This window comes from Argiope bruennichi, chromosome 1, assembly GCF_947563725.1.
Source record: "Argiope bruennichi chromosome 1, qqArgBrue1.1, whole genome shotgun sequence".
Classification (NCBI taxonomy): Eukaryota; Metazoa; Arthropoda; class Arachnida; order Araneae; family Araneidae; genus Argiope; species Argiope bruennichi.
The window spans coordinates 89,882,384-89,904,920 of record NC_079151.1 but is presented as its reverse complement, the minus strand read 5'-3'; the positions used below and the strand labels follow the sequence as shown (position 1 = coordinate 89,904,920).

At 32.9% G+C, this 22,537-nt stretch overlaps 1 protein-coding gene across 1 annotated transcript in view; it reads left to right on the top strand.

The window, feature by feature from the left end:
* LOC129971902 (annexin A13-like) overlaps positions 1–15,779 on the top strand; it is a 53,230-nt gene extending 37,451 nt beyond the window's left edge. Inside the window, exon 12 of the mRNA XM_056085883.1 lies at positions 15,091–15,779. The gene's annotated coding sequence lies outside the window, so the exon portion shown is untranslated. The remainder of the gene's footprint in view (positions 1–15,090) is intronic.
* Positions 15,780–22,537: the final 6,758 nt, after the last annotated feature.

Sequence of the window (22,537 nt, the reverse complement as noted above, 5' to 3'; positions counted from 1 at the left end):
TAATAACATGCATTACTATTAAAATGCGAATTTCCTGCGTGCTCAGTTAGGTAGACCTAATTTAGATATAATTAGATGCAGGCCTAACAAGATGCAGTTCTATTAAGATGCGGATTTCATGCGCACTTAATTAGATGCAGGACTGTTGCTGGCCTAATTAGATGCACCTCTGATAAGATGCAATTCTTTTTAGATGCGAAATTCATGCGCGCTTAATTAGATGGAGGACTGATGCTGAACTAATTTGATTCAGACCTGATTCAGATATAATAAGAAGCAGGCCAAATAAGATGCATTTCTACTTAGATGCGGATTTCAAGCCCTCTTAATTAGATGCAGGAATGTTGCTTGCCTACTTAGATGCAGAACTAAATCAGATATAATTAGATGCAGGCCTAATAAGATGCAGTTCTAAAAAGATGCGGATTTCATTCGCGCTTAATTAGATGCAGGACTGATGCTGGGCTAATTAGATGCAGAAATAATGAGATGCATTTCTATTAGATGCGGATTTCATGTGCACTTAATTAGATGCAGGACTGATGCTGGCTTAATTAGATGCAATCCTGATTCAGACATAATTACATGCAGGCCTAATAAGATGCAATCCGATTAAGATGCAGGATTTCATGCGCGCTTAATTAGATGCAGCACTGATGCTGGACTAATTAGATGCAGACCTGATTCACATATAATTAGATGCAGGCCTAATAAGTTGCAGCTCTACTTAGATGCGGATTTCATGCCCTCTTAATTAGATGCAGGACTGTTGCTGGCCTAATTAGATGCAGACCTGATTCAGATATAATTAGATGCAGGCATAATAAGTTGCAGTCCTATTAAGATACGAATTTCATGAACGCTTAATTTAATGCAGGACTGATGCTGGCCTAATTAGATGAAGGACTGATGCTAGCCTAATTAGATGCAGGACTGATGCTGGCCTAATTAGATGCAGAACTAAATCAGATATAATTAAATGCAGGCCTGATAATATGCAGTTCTATTTATATGCTGATTTCATGCGAGCTTAATTAGATGAAGGACCGATGCTTCCTAATTAGATGCAGACCTGATTCAGATATAATTAGATGCAGGCCTAATAAGATACAGTCCTATTAAGATGCGGATTTCATGCGCACTTAATTAGATGCAGGACTGACGCTTCCTAATTAGATGCACAGATGATTCAGATATAATTAGATGCAGGTCTAATAAGATGCAGTTCTATTTAGATGCGGATTTCATGCGAGCTTAATTAGATGCAGGACTGATGCTGGCCTAATTAGATGCAGACCTGATTCAAATATAATTAAATGCAGGCCTAATAAGATGCAGTTCTATATAGATGCGGATTTCATGCGCGCTTTATTAGATGCAGGACTGATGCTGGGCTAATTAGATGCAGAAATAATGAGATGCATTCCTATTAAATGAGGATTTCATGTGCACTTAATTAGATGAAGGACCGATGCTTGCCTAATTAGATGCAGGCCTGATAAGATGCAGGTCTTTTTAGATGCGAATTTCATGCGCGCTTTATTAGATGCAGGACTGTTGCTGGCCTATTTAGATGCAGACCGTATTCAGATATAATTAGATGTAGGAATAAGAAGATGCAGTTCTATTAAGATGCTGATTTAATGCGTGTTTATTTAGATGTAGGACTGTTGCTGGCCCAATTAGATGTAGACCTGATTCAGATATAATTAAAAGCAGGCCTAATAAGATGCAGTTCTATTTCGATGTGGATTACATGCGCGCTTAATTAGATGCAGGACTGTTGCTGACCTAATTAGATGCAGAGATGATTTATATATAATTAGATGCAGGCCTAATATGATGCAGTTCTATTTAGATGCGAATTTCATGCACTCTTAATTTGATGCAGAACTGATGCTGGCCTAATTAGATGAAGGACTGATGCTGACCTAATTAGATGCAGACCTAAATCAGATATAATTAAATGCAGGCCTGATAATATGCCGTTCTATTTAGATGCGGATTTCATGCGCGCTTATTTAGATGCATGACTGATGCTGTGCTAATTAGATGCAGAAATAATGAGATGCATTCCTATTAGATGCGGATTTCATGTGCACTTAATTAGATGAAGGACTGATGCTTCCTAATTAGATGCAGACCTGATTCAGATATAATTAGATGAAGGCCTAATAGGATGCAGTTCCATTTAGATGCGGATTTCATGCCCCCTTAATTAGATGCAGGACTGTTTCTGGCCTAATTAGATGCAGAGATGATTCAGATATAATTAGGTGCAGGCCTAATAAGATGCAGTTCTATTACGATGTGGAATTCATGCGTGTTTAATTAGATGCAGGACTTATGCTGGCATAATTAGATGCACCCCTTATTCAGATTTAATTAGATGCAGGCTTAATAAGATACAGTCCTATTAAGATGCGGATTTCATGCGCACTTAATTAGATGCAGGACTGACGCTTCCTAATTAGATGCAAAGATGATTCAGATATATTTAGATGCAGGCCTAATAAGATACAGTTCTATTTAGATGCGAATTTCATGCACGCTTAATTAATTTGATGCAGGACTGATACTGGCCTAATTAGATGAAGAACTGATGCTAGCCTAATTAGATGCAGGACTGATGTTGGCCTAATTAGACGCAGACCTAAATCAGATATAAATAAATGCAGGCCAGATAATATGCAGTTTTATTTAGATGCGGATTTCATGCGCGTTTAATTAGATGCAGGACTGATGCTGGCCTAATTAGATGCAGACCTGATTCAGATATAATTAGATGCAGGCCTAATAAGATACAGTTCTATTTAGATGCAGATTTCATGCGCGCTTAATTAGATGCAGGACTGATGCTGTTCTAATTAAATGCAGAAATAATGAGATGCATTCCTATTTAGATGCGGATTTCATGTGCACTTTATTAGATGCAGGACTGATGCTGGCCTAATTAAATGCAGACTTGATTCAGATATAATTAGATGCAGGCCTAATAACATGCATTACTATTAAAATGCGAATTTCATGCGTGCTCAGTTAGGTAGACCTAATTTAGATATAATTAGATGTAGGCCTAACAAGATGCAGTTCTATTAGGATGCGGATTTCATGCTTGTTTAATTAGATGCAGTACTGATGCTGGCATAATAAGATGCACCCCTGATTCATATTTAATTAGATGCAGGCCTAATAAGATACAGTCCTATTAAGATGCGGATTTCATGCGCACTTAATTAGATGCAGGACTGACGCTTCCTAATTAGATGCAGAGATGATTCAGATATAATTAGATGCAGGCCTAATAAGATGCAGTTCTATTTAGATGCGGATTTCATACGCACTTAATTAGATGCAGCAATGATGCTGGACTAATTTGATTCAGACCTGATTCAGATATAATAAGAAGCAGGCCAAATAAGATGCATTTCTACTTAGATGCGGATTTCAAGCCCTCTTAATTAGATGCAGGAATGTTGCTTGCCTAATTAGATGTAGAACTAAATCAGATATAATTAGATGCAGGCCTAATAAGATGTAGTTCTAAATAGATGCGGATTTCATGCGCGCTTAATTAGATGCAGGACTGATGCTGGGCTAATTAGATGCAGAAATAATGAGATGCATTCCTATTAGATGCGGATTTCATGTGCACTTAATTAGATGCAGGACTGATGCTGGCTTAATTAGATGCACCCCAGATTCAGATATAATTACATGCAGGCCTAATAAGATGCAGTCCTATTAAGATGCGGATTTCACTCGCGCTTAATTAGATGCTGCACTGATGCTGGACTAATTAGATGCAGACCTGATTCAGATATAATAAGATGCAGGCCTAATTAGATGCAACTCAACTTAGATGCGGATTTCAGGCCCTATTAATTAGATGCAGGACTGTTGCAAGCTTAATTAGATGCAGACCTGATTCAAATATAATTAGATGCAGGCCTAATAAGTTGCAGTCCTATTAAGATGCGAATTTCATGCACGCTTAATTTGATGCTTTTTTGATGCTGGCCTAATTAGATGAAGGACTGATGCTGGCCTAATTAGATGCAGAACTAAATCAGATATAATTAAATGCAGGCCTGATTATATGCAGTTCTATTTAGATGCTGATTTCATGCGAGCCTAATTAGATGAAGGACCGATGCTTCCTAATTAGATGCAGACCTGAATCAGATATAATTAGATGCAGGCCTAATAAGATACAGTCCTATTAAGATGCGGATTTCATGCGCACTTAATTAGATGCAGGACTGACGCTTCCTAGTTAGATGCAGAGATGATTCAGATATAATTAGATGCAGGCCTAATAAGATGCAATTCTATTAAGATGCGGATTTCATGCGCGCTTAATTAGATGCAGAATTGATGCTGGCCTAATTTGATTCAGACCTGATTCAGATATAATAAGAAGCAGGCGAAATAAGATTCATTTCTACTTAGATGCGAATTACAAGCCCTCTTAATTAGATGCAGGACTGATGCTGGCCTAATTAGATGCAGAACTAAATCAGATATAATTAAATGCAGGCCTGATAATATGCAGTTCTATTTAGATGCTGATTTCATGCGCGCTTAATTAGATGCAGGACTGATGCTGGCATAATTAGATGCACCCCTGATTCAGATTTAATTAGAAGCAGGCCTAATAAGATACAGTCCTATTAAGATGCGGATTTCATGCGCACTTAATTAGATGCAGCACTGATGCTGGCCTAATTAGATGCAAACCTGATTCAGATATAATTAGATGCAGGCCTAATAATATGCAGTTCTACTTAGATGCGGATTTCATGCCCTCTTAATTAGATGCAGGACTGATGCTGGCCTAATTAGATGCAAACCTGATTCAGATATAATTAGATGCCGGCCTAATAATATGCAGTTCTACTTAGATGCGGATTTGATGCCCTCTTAATTAGATGCAGGACTGATGCTGGCCTAATTAGATGCAAACCTGATTCAGATATAATTAGATGCCGGCCTAATAATATGCAGTTCTACTTAGATGCGGATTTGATGCCCTCTTAATTAGATGCAGGACTGTTACTGCCCTAATTAGATGCAGAGATGATTTATATATAATTAGATGCAGTCCTAATAAGATGCAGTTCTATTTAGATGCGAATTTCATGCACGCTTAATTTGATGCAGGACTGATGCTGGGCTAATTAGATGAAGGACTGATGCTAGCCAAATTAGATGCAGGACTGATGTCGGCCTAATTAGATGCAGACCTAAATCAGATATAATTAAATGCAGGACTCATCATATGCAGTACTATTTAGATGCGTATTTCATTCGTGCTTAATTAGATACATTGCTGATGCTGGGCTAATTAGATGCAGAAATAATGAGATGCATTCCTATTAGATGCTGATTTCATGTGCACTTTATTAGAAGCGGGACTGATGCTGGCCTAATTAAATGCAGACCTGATTCAGATATAATTAGATTCAGGCTTAATAACATGCATTACTATTAAAATGCGAATTTCATGCGTGCTCAGTTAGGTAGACGTAATTTAGATATAATTAGATGCAGGCCTAACAAGATGCAGTTCTATTAAGATGCGGATTTCATGCGCACTTAATTAGATGCAGGACTGTTGCTGGCCTAATTCGATGCAGGTCTGATAAGATGCAATTCTTTTTAGATGCGAAATTCATGCGCGCTTAATTAGATGGAGGACTGATGCTGACCTTATTAGATGCATACCTGAATCAGATATAATTAGATGCAGTTCTATTTAGATGCAGATTTCATGTGCGCTTAATTAGATGCAGGACTGATGCTGGCCTCATTTGATTCAGACCTGATTCATATATAATAAGATGCAGACTAATAAGATGCAGTTTTATTTAGATGTGGATTTCATGCGCGTTTAATTAGATGCAGGACTTTTGCTGGCCTAATTAGATGCACACCTAATAAGATGCAGTTCTATTTAGATGCGGATTTCATACGCACTTAATTAGATGCAGGACTGATGCTGGAGTAATTTGATTTAGACCTGATTCAGATATAATTAGATGAAGGCCTAATAAGATGCAGTTCTATTAAGATGCGGATTTCATGCGTGTTTAATTAGATGCAGTACTGATGCTGGCATAATTAGATGCACCCCTGATTCAGATTTAATTTGCAGGCCTAACAAGATACAGTCCTATTAAGATGCGGATTTCATGCGCACTTAATTAGATGCAGGACTGACGCTTCCTAATTAGATGCAGAGATGATTCAGATATAATTAGATGCAGGCCTAATAAGATGGAGTTCTATTTAGTCGCGGATTTCATACGCACTTAATTAGACGCAGCACTGATGCTGGACTAATTTCATTCAGACCTGATTCAGATATAATAAGAAGCAGGCCAAATAAGATGCATTTCTACTTAGATGCGGATTTCAAGCCCTCTTAATTAGATGCAGGAATGTTGCTTGCCTAATTAGATGCAGAACTAAATCAGATATAATTAGATGCAGGCCTAATAAGATGCAGTTCTAAATAGATGCGGATTTCATGCACGCTTAATTTGATGCAGGACTGATGCTGGCCTAATTACATGAAGGACTGATGCTAGCCTAATTAGATGCAGGACTGATGCTGGCCTAATTAGATGCAGAACTAAATCAGATATAATAAAATGCAGGAATGATTATATGCAGTTCTATTTAGATGCGGATTTCATGCGCACTTAAGTAGATGCAGGACCGACGCTTCCTAATTAGATGCAGAGATGATTCAGATATAATTAAATGCAGGCCTAATAAGATACAGTTCTATTAAGATGCGGATTTCATGCGCGCGTAATTAGATGCAGAATTGATGCTGGCCTAATTTGATTCAGACCTGATTCAGATATAATAAGAAGCAGGCCAAATAAGATTCATTTCTACTTAGATGCGAATTTCAAGCCCTCTTAATTAGATGCAGGACTGATGCTGGCCTAATTAGATGCAGAACTAAATCAGATATAATTAAATGCAGGCCTGATAATAAGCAGTTCTCTTTAGATGCGGATTTCATGCGAGCTTAATTAGATGCATTACTGATGCTGGCCTAATTAGATGCAGACCTGATTCAGATATAATTAGGTGCAGGCCTAATAAGATGCAGTTCTATTAAGATGCGGATTTCATGCGTGCTCAATTAGATGCAGACCTAATTTAGATATAATTAGATGCATTCCTAATAAGATGCAGTTCTATTACGATGCGGATTTCTTGCGTGTTTAATTAGATGCAGGACTGATGCTGGCATAATTAGATGCACCCCTGATTCAGATTTAATTAGATGCAGGTATAATAAGATACAGTCATATTAAGATGCGGAATTCATGCGCACTTAATTAGATGCAGGACTGTTGCTGGACTAATTAGATGCAGAGATGATTTATATATAATTAGATGCAGTCCTAATAAGATGCAGTTCTATTTAGATGCGAATTTCATGCACGCTTAATTTGATGCAGAACTGATGCTGGCCTAATTAGATGAAGGACTGATGCTAGCCAAATTAGATGCAGGACTGATGTTGGCCTAATTAGATGCAGACCTAAATCAGATATAATTAAATGCAGGACTCATCATATGCAGTACTATTTAGATGCGTATTTCATTCGTGCTTAATTAGATGCAGGACTGATGCTGGGCTAATTAGATGCAGAAATAATGAGATGCATTCCTATTAGATGCGGATTTCATGTGCACTTTATTAGATGCAGGACTGATGCTGGCCTAATTAAATGCAGACTTGATTCAGATATAATTAGATGCAGGCCTAATAACATGCATTACTATTAAAATGCGAATTTCATGCGTGCTCAGTTACGTAGACCTAATTTAGATATAATTAGATGCAGGCCTAACAAGATGCAGTTCTATTAAGATGCGGATTTCATGCGCAATTAATTAGATGCAGGACTGTTGCTGGCGTAATTAGATGCAGACCTAATAAGATGCAGTTCTATTTAGATGCGGATTTCATACGCACTTAATTAGATGCAGGAATGATGCTGGAGTAATTTGATTTAGACCTGATTCAGATATAATTAGATGAAGGCCTAATAAGATGCAGTTCTATTTAGATGCGGATTTCATACGCACTTAATTAGATGCAGGAATGATGCTGGAGTAATTTGATTTAGACCTGATTCAGATATAATTAGATGAAGGCCTAATAAGATGCAGTTCTATTAAGATGAGGATTTCATGCGTGTTTAATTAGATGCAGTACTGATGCTGACATAATTAGATGCACCCCTGATTAAGATTTAATTAGATGCAGGCCTAATAAGATACAGTCCTATTAAGATGCGGATTTCATGCGCACTTAATTAGATGCAGGACTGACGCTTCCTAATTAGATGCAGAGATGATTCAGTTATAATTAGATGCAGGAATAATAAGATGCAGTTCTATTTAGATGCGGATTCCATACGCACTTAATTAGATGCAGCAATGATGCTGGACTAATTTGATTCAGACCTGATTCAGATATAATAAGAAGCAGGCCAAATAAGATGCATTTCTACTTAGATGCGGATTTCAAGCCCTCTTAATTAGATGCAGGAATGTTGCTTGCCTAATTAAATGTAGAACTAAATCAGATATAATTAGATGCAGGCCTAATAAGATGCAGTCCTATTAAGATGTGAATTTCATGCACGCTTAATTTGATGCAGGCCTAATCAGATGAAGGACTGATGCTGGCCTAATTAGATGCAGAACTAAATCAGATAAAATTAAATGCAGGCCTGATAATATGCAGTTCTATTTAGATGCGGATTTCATCCGCGCTTAATTAGATGCAGGACTGATGCTGGGCTAATTAGATGCAGAAATAATGAGATGCATTCCTATTAGATGCGGATTTCATGTGCACTTAATTAGATGCAGGACTGATGCTGGCTTAATTAGATGCACCCCTGATTCAGATATAATTACATGCAGGCCTAATAAGATGCAGTCCTATTAAGATGCGGATTTCATGCGCGCTTAATTAGATGCTGCACTGATGCTGGACTAATTAGATGCAGACCTGATTCAGATATAATTAGATGCAGGCCTAATAAGTTGCAGTCCTATTAAGATGCGAATTTCATGCACGCTTAATTTGATGCAGGACTGATGCTGGCCTAATTAGATGAAGGACTGATGCTGGCCTAATTAGATGCAGAACTAAATCAGATATAATTAAATGCAGGCCTGATAATATGCAATTCTATTTAGATGCAGATTTCATGCTTGCGCAATTAGATGCAGACCTAATTTAGATATAATTAGATGCATTCCTAATAAGATGCAGTTCTATTACGATGCGGATTTCTTGCGTGTTTAATTAGATGCAGGACTTATGCTGGCATAATTAGATGCACCCCTTATTCAGATTTAATTAGATGCAGGCTTAATAAGATACAGTCCTATTAAGATGCGGATTTCATGCGCACTTAATTAAATGCAGGACTGACGCTTCCTAATTAGATGCAAAGATGATTCAGATATATTTAGATGCAGGCCTAATAAGATACATTTCTATTTAGATGCGAATTTCATGCACGCTTAATTAATTTGATGCAGGACTGATACTGGCCTAATTAGATGAAGAACTGATGCTAGCCTAATTAGATGCAGGACTGATGTTGGCCTAATTAGACGCAGACCTAAATCAGATATAAATAAATGCAGGCCAGATAATATGCAGTTCTATTTAGATGCGGATTTCATGCGCGCTTAATTAGATGCAGGACTGATGCTGGCCTAATTAGATGCAGACCTGATTCAGATATAATTAGATGCAGGCCTAATAAGATGCAGTTCCATTTAGATGCAGATTTCATGCGCGCTTAATTAGATGCAGGACTGATGCTGTTCTAATTAAATGCAGAAATAATGAGATGCATTCCTATTTAGATGCGGATTTCATGTGCACTTAATTAGATGCAGGACTGATGCTTCCTAATTAGATGCAGACCTGATTCAGACATTATTAGATGCAGACCTGATTCAGATATAATTAGATGCAGGCCTAATAAGATGCAGTCCTATTAAGATGCGGATTTCATGCGTGTTTAATTAGATGCAGGACTGATTCTGGCCTAATTAGATGCAGACCTGTTTCAGATATAATTAGATGCAGTCCTAATAAGATGCAGTTCTATTTAGATGCGGATTTCATGCGCGCTTAATTAGATGCGCGCATGAAATGCAGGACTGATGCTGGCGTAATTGGATGAACACCTGATGCAGATTTAGATATTGATCTAATTAGATGTAGGTCTGATGCGGGCCTAGTTAGATGCAGATTTAATTCGATTTAATTATATGCAGTTCTACTTAGATTCAGATTTGATGCAAGCCTCATTAGTTGCAAATCTTAATAGATCTAGTTACTTGCGTTTCTAATTAGAAGATCTAATAAGATGCAGTTCTGATTCGGGCCTAACCAGATTCATACCTGATTCAGATCTTATTAGGTTCGGCCCTAATTAGATGCAGTTTTATTTAAATGCGTGTCTAATACGATGCAGACCTGATTCAGATCTAATTAGATGCAGATCTATTTAGAGCCGGACCTTATTAGATGCGGATCGGATGCTCTCCTGATTAGATACAGGTCTGATGAGGGCCTAATTAGATGCACACCTGATGCAGATGTATTCAGATATGGATCATATTAGATGCAGACCTCATTCAGTCCTTATAAGATGCAGACTTTCAGCAGGCCTAATTAGATGCAGTGACATGCAGTTCTAATTAGATGCATGTCTGATGCGGGCCTAATGAGATGTAGACCTAATTCAGAGATAATTAGATGCAGGCTTGATGCAGATCTATTTAGATATGGATCTCAATAGATACAGATCCGTTGAATTTCTATTTAGATATGTATCTAATTAGATGCAGCTCTATTTAGAAGTGGTATTTATTTCATGCAGATATTTTGCAAGCCTAATTAGTTATGATCTACTTTCCTGATCTACTTACATGCACTTCTGATCAGATGCAGGTTTGGTGCGGCCCTAATTAGATACAGGCCTGATTCAGATCTAATTAGATGCAGTTCTATTTAGATGCGGGCCTAATGAGATGCAGACCTTTTTCAGACCTAATTAGATGCACTCCTGATGCAGATCTATTTAGATATGGATCTAATCGAATGCAGATCTGAAGAGGCCTAATTAGATGCAGACTTGATGCAGGCCTAATTCGATGCAGTTCTACTTAGAAGAGGATATGATGCGCGCTTAATTAGATGCAGAACTGATGCTGGCCTAATTAGACGCAGACTTAATTCATATCTAATTAAATGCAGATCTATTTAGAGACGGCCCTTATTAGAGGCAGATCTGATGCCGACCTAATTAGATGCAGGTCTAATGAGGACCTAATTTGATGCAGATCTCATGCGGGACTAATGAGATGCAGACTTACAGCAGACCTAATTGCATGCAGTTCTATTTAGATGCGGATGTAATTAGGTTTTGATCTGATGCGGAGCTAATTATGCGCAGTTACATGCAGTTCTGATTAGATACATGTCTGATGCAGGACTAATTAGATTTGGACCTGATTCAGATCTAATTAGATGCAGGCTTGATGCAGATCTATTTAGATATGGATCTCATTACATGCAGATCTGTTGAATTTCTATTTAGATACGTATCTAATTAGATGCAGATCGGATGCAGGCCTAATTAGAAGCAGACTTGATGCAGATCTATTTTGGTGCAGACTTCATGCTTGCCTAATTATATACAGTTCTATTTAGAAGCGGATATAATTTGATGCAGATATGCGAGCCTAATTAGTTGCAGATCTAATATGACCTATTTTCATGGAGTTCTAAATCAGATGCAGGTTTGATGCGGCCTTAATTAGATACAGAACTGATTCATATCTAATTAACTGCGGTCCTAATTAGATGCAGTTCTTTTTAGATGCAGATTTGATGAACTTATAAATGCATAAACGGTCATTACAGGACCTTAGACCAATACCGAACCAAAACATAACGACACGTATTTATCTCATGTCTTAATTCTAAAATTTGTATATTAGCTACAGTTGCCAGGTTAAATAAATGTCAGATACGATACCGATGAAATAGTTAAATGTTTAATGCCACGTGAAGTGATTTATTCATACTAATGACGCACATCGTGTGATCAGAGATGCACACGATGCTGTATTATTATCCAAACACAAAATTAAGATATACTTTTTATTATTTATTATACAAACCACCGTTTTTCATTATCAAACATACATCGATAGATAGAAACACCCTAGACTTCAGACATGATATCAAACGGCCATAATATGTTCGGTCAAAAATAATTTCAATCTAAGATGGACTTGCACCACTTTCAAAATAAACAGGTTGTCAATATTGTTAAGAGCTAAAACTGCCATCTCCAAAATACTAGTATCTGATTTATTTATTTTTTACTTTAAATTGTTTATGCATAAAAAAGATCATAACAAATTTTATCTATACTACCATTATTTCCATTTTTTTTCAAAAATGGACTTGCCCAACTTTCAATATAAACGGCTCATATGCTGAATCAGATTTACAAAGGATGCACCATACAAAATGTTCCACAAAATTTCTATAGAACGAGATGCTGAATTTTAAATTATCGATTTGCAAACACAACGAGGAAGACTAAGTGATTTCAGAAATATAAAATTATCTTTTATGTATGAAAAAAAAGGAGACCTATTACATCTGAAAAATGCAGGGAAAGGATGGATTTATTTACCGTATATGGATACCATATTTAACTCCTGTTCATCATGGACATAAATGTAAAATTTTTAAAGTGTTAAATCCTGAATAAAATTCAATTGAATTATACCTACGTATAAACTGAAACTACGTATAAAATGAATACGTATAATTTCATTGAAATTCTTAATAAAACTGAATTGGTTTTTGTTATGTTATATTTTCTACGAGAATATTCTTTGTTTTGTTTCACTTTTTATCAAATGAATAAATAATTGTAAATTTTTGAATAGTATTTTGTTTTTCTTATTAAAAAAACAGACAGATGTAACTGAAATATTTCCCAATTAAATGAATGTTTACAATAATTTATTAATTTTGAAAATGAGGCAAGTCTATTTAGTTATAATAAAACTCTTATTTTTTTAGTCAGCACTGTAAACACTATTGGATTATAACTTACATTATCTGGTGCCACAAAATACAAAAAATATATCTATTAATACTTACCAATATTTTTAAATTTATTGAAATGTAAACCTTTAAATATCTCGCAAATAACAAAAAATGGACTTGCCCCATTTTCATAATAAATGGCTCATTTATCAACAATTCAACAATTGAAACCTTTTTTTGAAAGCCACATTTTTAAAATTTAAATTATACACTTAAGTATTTTCAAAATTTTCTTGCTTTTACGTATACTAGCTCGCATGTGCTATTTTGTAGAAGAGCCATACTCAAAGAGAAAAAGAACCACATGTGACTCGCGAACCATGGTTAGCGACCACTGCCATAGATGAAAGATGATGTGCCACAAAATTTACTCAAGGTCCGTAGCTATGTCATATTATACTTTACTAAGAAAATGATGGTGCATATATGGATCCGTCCATTAGATTATTAATGGATTACAACATATAACATAACGCCACCCCGGTGCCTATAATACTGAGTTATCTAACCAGTTGAATGAGCACTAGGTGGAAAGAAAAGAAAAAAAGAGAAGAAATAAATTAAAGAAACGACAAACCATCCAGGGATGTCAATAGAGAATCCCATCGGTGTCAAATTTGCACGACTATATTTAATGTTTTGGCGAGATAATCACTAAATGGATGGGACTAGAATACCTAAAAAAAGTGGTGACAATGAGTTGAACTTATAGAGAAATGAGATTACTAATTGAAAAGGAAAAAAAAAAATTAGGAATAACATTGTATGGATTATAATACATCTACAGTGCAAGAATGTATGTTATACATGGTAAATATAACATCTTATTCAGAAAGGTTACTCATTTTCTTTAGGTCTTTTAAGGAAACCCCCGGGGGGGCACCTCGAAATGAGGATGAGATACTTCCGGCATGGTGGGTGGATCTCGCCCCTCTGGAGGGTACACTAATTGGTGGGGATCTGACTCCTCCCATCGATGACGGGACGTACTTCCTTCGGGGAGGGTTGTACCGTGGCCGGTGATGGCCCTTAGGACTCAACCACAGTTCCCGCCAATGTTGCTGTTGCGGCGGTCCGGTCATTCAGTTTTTATGGTTTAAATCCGTGTGCCTTCTTGGCCGGTCGGAGAGTCAGATGGCTGACTTAGGTCTTTTAAAGACAATAAGACCTAGTGATCACCCTGTTGTTTAATTATTCATACTGCAATATTTTCAGTTAACACGTTTGCTGCCATGATTGATGCCTGCGATAGGACCACTCTCTAATAAGCTGCTCTTACTTATTTGCTCTCTTTTAATTGTTGTGGGAAAAAATATCTAAGATATTTGTATATATATAAAGATTGTATATATATTGAATATATATGAATGTATATATATGAATATTGTATAGATTGTATATATATGAATCACAGACGATTCACATGCTCAGTAACATGTTAAAACAAGGAGATGTAAATTAAACATAGGCTTGTTCTACTAGCATCAAATTCTACATTGACTGGGAACTTTTACTGTCACGCTAATGTGATTGACATAGCAGTCATCATGTTAAGCGTATACTGACATTACGTGTAATTCTTTTATCATAATACGTGAGAATCGACTGTAGTTTGTCTTTGCAGAGGATTTTTATTGCGCTTCAGGCATCGATATTTTCTTTATGATTTTCTCCGATCATTTTTAAATTTCTGAACTTGAACTTTTTGATTAAATGAGTTCATTCCTTTTAAAAAAAAGTACTACTTGTTACACTAGTAAAAGAAGGAAACTAAAATAAAGGAATGAAAATATTTAGATATATTATCTTAAAATTGTCTTTTTTTCATATAATTTATTTTTATTGCAATTCTGCTGATTTTAATAGCAATGTTTCTTTTTTTCCAACAGGTTCTTCATTCCTCGACTATCTGCTAAATATTTGGTAAACTAATCGTAAAATATCAATTTATTTATGTGTAACAGACCATTAGTTCATTTGCAAGTAGCTGTGGTCCTCTATGTATTATGTGTTATATCAAAAGTAAATTTTACATTTGTTTTAATGTTTTAAGTAGACTTGTGAAGTAAGGTACTGCTTTTAAAGATTGCCTGTACTTGATGTATAGTAATTGATTAGTTACTGAAGTCAATTTATATTGATGCATCTATATGATTTTGAGTTTTAATAATTTCTTTTTAATTGTGTATAATTCTTATGATTGATTTCGATCGAATATTATATTTTAATGTAATGAATGAATATCGAGATCAAATTATATGCCAAAAATGTTTTAATGCCTTTGCCTATGTTAGAGCACATTTTTAAAACTGAGTTTTTCAGTTTTATAATTTTACAACAACACTTATAACGAATATGAAGCTGAATCATTCTTATGATATAACTTCATTTAATGGAAATTACAGAATAACAAAATATTTGTTCCAATTAAATTGAAAATCCAATGATATAAAGACTCTTAGTAATCGTCAAGTTAAACCAAACTAATGAGCAATTAACGTAATATTACTATTAATTGTCATGGTCATCTGCCTTCTTCCTAATTTAAAAGTTAGATAATTTTTTATCATCCTAATAAAACGAAGAAATTTATTTTGATTATTTATTAATATTTCTGTAAATTATAAAAACAATATTAATATTAACTTTTTTATAATTAGAAATTATTTTTATAACTTGATTATAAAACTGCACTTTTGAACTTGTAGTAATTGAATTGAAAGGAATTCAAAAAGTTAATTAGAAAAATATAAATTTGATCAATTTTTTGTTTTAAATTCATTTATTTAAACTAAAATGATATTTAGATTTTGTAAACTTCATTATAAGTATTAAAAGCAAATTTGTAGAGTTATTTTAAATTTCTAGTGTTAATTATGTGGCTTTTATTTTTTAATTAAATTTCGAATATACTCATATATATATATATATATATATATATATATATATATATATATATATATATATATATATATATATATATATATATATATATATATATATATATATATATATATATATATATATATATATATATATATATATATATATATATATATATATATATATATATATATATATATATATATATATATAATATATATATATATATATATATATATATATATATATATATATATATATATATATATATATATATATATATATATATATATATATATATATATATATATATGCGTACAGAAGAAATAAAGAATTTTGAAAATGAAATAACTCACACTTCATTTAAGAATGAAAAGCATAAAATTCTTAGTGATGAATATTCATAACATAGTTACTCGAATTTTTGAACAAATAAAAATTAAATATCACAAATTTTAGATAGTACTTTAATTATTTAAAAAATTATCTAGTTTGTTAAATATTATTTTTAATTAAAAATTTTCCAGCCAATTTTCATTTTTTTCATGCCTATTAAAAATATAAGAACAAAATAAAGAATCTATATGAGATCAAAATAAAGACAAAATATGAAATATTAACCGCTGCTTTTTAATTATTTTCAATAAACTACCAATTTTGAAAGCAAAATGTTGTTTTGAACTTTGATATTCAAATAAAAAAACAGTAACTCATAAAGGAGAAAAAAAACATTTATATAAAAATAAATTCTCAACGTTCAAAGGAAAATTATTTTTAAACATTTAATAAACCGGAGTAAATTTCATTTCTAGCTGTCTTTGGTGACCTCGAGAATATTTTATATATTTAATTTAAATTATATCTGTTATGCACAATTCAACGACATTTCCTCTATAATATATTTCTAAGGATCAAATTGTAATATCTAATAAGGTCATATTTTTTAATAGTTTTCATCTAATCTATTTATAAAGTACATAAGCTTTCCTAATGGAGTGACACTAATGAAATAGAGGAACAGAACTCTTAAAAGTCTAATCGGTATACACTATCTCTTAAAAGGAACTATAACTTCATTTCTAATTCCTCTTATAAAATGCGCAGAAAATATATTGAATTCTTCTTCTTTTGACTTCAACAACTGAAAAAAATCGCTGAATTAAAAATTTGATCCAAATAAAAAAAAGCTTGATTGCTATCGAAAAAATTGAAAATTTAAAAAAATTCAGGAGAAAAAAATTGCCCGGCAACTAAATCATTAAAAAGTAACTTTTAGATTTTAAGAGGATATAAGAAGTTTTTTTTTTTTTTTTTTTTTTTTACATTTTTTACATTTTTGGTAATTTTTAGGGAGAAACGTTGACATTTTCTAAATTTTTTATTAATTAAAATTTTACAAAGTTCGCTCCAAAGTATATCTGGGCTGAATTTGGTAGTTCCAAGTTTATCTATCTATCTTGTAGTGCACCAAGACACACACACATACATTCTCTTTCATTATTAATGGAGATTTTATGTTGTAAAAGATAAATCGTTTTTAAAAAATAATTGCTGATATTGCTTTAAGGATTGAAAAATAAAATTGCCAAAATCTAAAAATCTCCCTTAAATGTTGAAGTATCAGATATACATTTTGAAAACATTTTCTTAGATTTCAAATTGATGCATACATATATGTGTTTAAACATATTGTGTTTTTTTAGCAATTCACTAAACTTTCGATCGTGAATCTAACTTACTTAAGACATAAAATATGCATTTATTATATTTTGTTGTTCCACAGAAAAGAGTTATAAACATTATAAAACTGCTCTCTTAAAATAATTTATTGTAATCAAATATAGAAAAATTATATTTTTCCATTATTTTCATTGTGTATTTTTGAAATTAAAATGAATTTCACCATGCTGCTGCCTCATTACTTTTTAATAAATTTCTCTGAATTATTTGTATGACATCATGAAACAGAGAAGGGTGTGATTACAAAGTTTCTTTAATAACCAAGCATATAATGATATTGTTTTTACAATCCAATTCACATTAAAGAACAGAAAACAGTTTCAGAAAGCATTTTAGGGAATAAACACATACTATATATATATATATATTGTTACGAAATTTCCGGGTTCGTTTGGATAGTGGGAGTTATATGGTGTGGAGAACCCTCAATCAGCAGGTGGAGTAGAAAATAAAACGACGACGTTTATTTACACGAAGACACACAGGACAGCAGAAAGACGACAACTATATACAGCACAAAAGACGATTATCTTCAACCGAGACATGCAGCATACAACCAGACTCTACTGCAGACAGTAGCGCACAGCTTAGTTCAGCACTAGCTTCACTCCGTTGCTGCTCCGCTTTTCTCTGGAAGGCCAGTTCTTTACCGTCGATTCCGACTACTCTGCCCTAGCAGCTGCGGCCGCCTCCTTTTATAGGTCTCAGGAGGTTCCTACTGGCAATTATATCTACTAATCTATTTTGGCACCAAAGTCGCCAAATTTGTCTCCAAGTCGCCAAATGGTCGCCAAGTTCTGGAACCTCCGTCGCGACACCGGACGCCGTCCAGTACAAATGACTGTAAAACATTCTTTCCGATGGTGGAACCAACTATGCTGGGAAGCAGCGTTACAGATTAGTAACTATATATATATATATATATATATATATATATATATATATATATATATATATAATTTTCTCCGATATCGCTTGAAATTTGAACTTTGAAATCGAAGTAGTTAAACTTCAATTCATGCAGTGACTTTTTAGATGAAACTAAATATGTTCATTAAAAAATATAAGAAAAAAAAGTAGACTCTTTCAGTATTGGAATTTTGCATGTACAACGGAATATGTTCCATAATTTTGCTCAATATAAAAAAAAAATCTGATTCCACAAAAAATTCAGTGCAATATAAGAAAATAATTTTGAATCTATAAGGAAGATCATATATATTTATAGAGTTTGTGTATTTAAAAGTGTTTTAAAATGGTTGCGCTTTCTTGAAATTTACAATAATGTTTTCATAATTTACTCACTTGAGAAATTAAAAGCTAATTGTAAGCACAACAAAATTTCAAAAATAATACTAAAGGCATACTTTAAACAGAAACATACTCAGCATGGAAATATTAATCATATCTTCATACCTTCATTATCAAAAATGGAAGAAAATTTAGTTTGCAATATTTGTAGCAGTAATAAAAACGATTCGAATTTCATTACTAAGGAAATATATTGTTATAAAATAAAAATATTTTTTAAAAAGTAATTAAAAATATTCTAAAAAATTTAGAAGATAACTAAATTGGTAGAGTTAAAAATTTAATTTCCCGAATTTTAAAAAAGATAAAATTTATTTCTATGCTGTATTATTTCAGTAGTTATAGTAAAAGACGTCAAAAGTTTAATTGTTTTTAATTAAAAATTAAAAATTTAATTTTCATAAATTTTAAAAATACACCTTCAGAATGTATATTTTCGCTGTCCAAATTTGGTAGATCTAGGTCTGGCGATCTATCCTGTATAGCGCCAAACACAAATATACAAATACATATTCATTCTCCTTTAATGCTAGTGCAGATGAGAGTTAATGTGTAATGATCAATTCATTAATTTTAATTGGTTTCAATAAGTCGGAGTCTATAATCATTGATTTAAACCTCAAGCTAGTTTCAAGTTTAAGCATATCTTATATTTTTTTCTCAATTAAAAGTGTGAATGAAAATTTAATTTCTTGAAGACAAGACTTATGGAAAAGAATTAAAAATGTGCATCTTTATCAGAAATTAACTAATAATAATATCTTTATTTTTTTTAAATTGTACAAATTATCTTTTTTAAATACATTCATGAAATTCTTTTTACTTGAAATATCCATAAATTGTCTTTCTTGAAATTAATTATTGTTTCGCACATTAGTTTAATATATGACTACAATATTTAACTACAATTCAAAATCCTAATTGACAAAGTGGTTACAAACATATCCATATCGTTATTTTGAATAGTATCTTTTTAATTTGTAAGTTGAGGAAAGGATTAAATTCAATTGGAAAATTTTGGGAACGCATATAATGCTCTAATATCATAAAACATGAATTTAATTAAAATAAAACAAATATTATCTATATGTGAAAGATGGATTTAAAAGAATTTCGTTGTCATGCCTTACCATTATAGGACTTAATAATATAAACCTTTAATTGTTTGAAAAGTCGTCAGCAATTTCCCACTTGAAGCATATCGTAGCTATCTATATTCGAAACAGTAAATAATTCTGATTAAATCTTCCAGACAGTCAATGATCTCGGTTGATTCTCGGTTTTCTTGAAATGGGAAAGTGACATAAACATTATCAATTAAATTCAAATTACAACAGAATTGAAAAAGATAATGAAAGTCTAGATAAGTCACTTTATATGAAAAGATTAATGAAAATCTCTTTCATATAAAGTGACTTATCGAGCAACTTTATTTAACTTAAAAATCGCGTCTGATCTATTCAAGTGAATATACCGAAGCACTTTTTTTCATATAAATTATTTATACTGGCAAAATTACTCATGAAAAAAAGAAAATATTTTGGTTGAGAGTAAAGAAAATGGCAGTTTTTACATGATTCAATCTTTCGCAGGAAGACAATTTAGTTCCTTTTCCTACGGAAACAAACATTTCCAAAAATATCATTTCTTATATGATTTATCTTCCGGCTCACAAATTTTCCTAATGATGAAGAATGTTTTATCAGTTATGTTCGTAATCTCTAGATACCTTGCATAAGTTATCTTTTTTCTGCTTTCACATACCTGAAGTTTTCGAAAAGAAAGTTTTATGAATATCAGAAAAATTTCAGAGCAAATTTTAATTATTTAGATGCTTCTGAATTTAGTAAATATTGTTTTTGAACAGATTGTTCAATTGCAATACTTCTTATGTGAGTAATTTCTATAGAAAATGCAAAGTAGAAATATACAAATGCATTCATGTTAAAGCAACTTTAATAAAGACAATGGGAAACAGCTCAAAAGGATGTATAATTTGCGACTCTATGGAAAAAAGATTAATGCATAATTGTTCCTTTTTCTCATTTTCTTATTATTCGAATTTTGAGATTTTGTTCATTTATACTTTCTCAAATAGGATGCTTACAAAGAAAAAGGACTGTATTCGTCAAAAAAAAAATCGAGCTCAAGATTTTGATGAATGTTATTATTTTAGATCACCTTGAGTCCAAAAAAGCACATTTTTGAAATTATGTCCATCTCTCCATGACAATGTAAAATCTTTTTGTAGTTTTTGTCCATAAATATCAGGTGCAGGAAGCATGGGGTGATGGTCATAGCGAAAGATGGTTGAGAAGTGTCTCCCTACTCCATATCCATTAACTTAGTGAACCCAGCAGAGAACCAGTAAATCAATATTCCAATAGTTATTATCATGTTATTTGGCCCAAATTTTTAAAAATATTTTTCATTGTAGAAGGTTGTGGACTGAGAGCCCAGGTGCTCTCGTCGTCGTCTCCATAAGTCGGTTACACTGTATTACAACAGAATGTTTGTAGCAGCCGAAGCATGATTTGGTGTTATGCTTATCTGTGAAAAAAATGCCTTAAGCTACACTACACTTGACCTAGAGGAATTAAATCTTGTATGTTATCTTTATGTTAAATTTGTAGAATTACATTGCATTTTAAAAGAAAATCCTTCACAAAAAGTCTGCTGTCTGTCTGACTGTCCAAATACTCAGGAACTAGATATCTACAAAACTTAATGAATAAACTTTGGTATATTGATTTAGCATCTAAATTATAGATTATCAAATTCTGAACCAAATCCTTTGAAAAGAGGATTATCTGTCCGTTTCTATTCTCGCACGCATGTAAACTCACTAACAAAAAAATGCAATAACTCAAATAAGTAAAATTAGTATATGATTTTACTGTTACAATTTTAATTCTGTGCCAAGTTTTGGTTCCAATTGTTTAAAAATAAGGCGTTCAAAATGTTTATTAGGCTTTCTCCATCATACTAAGAAGCATAAAACGCTTATGTATGAAATTCTGAAAATAAAAATTTGAGCATTAGGGGCATTTACGGTCTCTACCAAGGTCCATAATTTTTATACAAAGAAGACAACATCTTTATTTTCTCAAATAACGTCAATAATGTTTTTTCGTATACTTTTCTAAAAGATTTGGATGGATCATTTCCACAGGTTTTGCTAAAAAAAAACCAAAACAATAAAAATAAAACAGGCTATCCTTTATGTATCTCCTCATTTCAGTATTTTAAGTTTTGTATTTTTCTGAATGGCCAATACGAAAATTACAGTTATTTGAAAATAACGAAACATCACATAGGTATTTTAGTTTGTTTAGTTAGGCTTTTTTGTTTGTTTGTTTTTTGATCACCAGAAACTAGGCCTTTTTCTCCTGCATTATATGA